The sequence below is a fragment of the Penaeus monodon genome, chromosome 22 (assembly GCF_015228065.2).
Source record: "Penaeus monodon isolate SGIC_2016 chromosome 22, NSTDA_Pmon_1, whole genome shotgun sequence".
Taxonomy (NCBI): domain Eukaryota; kingdom Metazoa; phylum Arthropoda; class Malacostraca; order Decapoda; family Penaeidae; genus Penaeus; species Penaeus monodon.
This window is the reverse complement of record NC_051407.1, coordinates 41,450,787-41,450,998: the sequence shown is the minus strand read 5'-3', so window position 1 is coordinate 41,450,998 and position 212 is coordinate 41,450,787.

The window sequence follows — 212 nt, the reverse complement described above, 5'->3', positions numbered from 1 at the left end:
CCTCCTCCTCCTCCTTCTTTTTTGAACACGGCTTGAAAATCATTATACGTGAAACCGTGTTTGAACGAGACAGCATAAAAAAGTCGTGTTGGTAGATATACTTAGCGACAGCCTTAGATTTCACGTCCAGCTGGAAAAATGCAACGTCTTTATCTGATTATGGACGTCAACGATAAGGCTCGCTTGAGGAACTTATTGCAACTCCCTAGGCC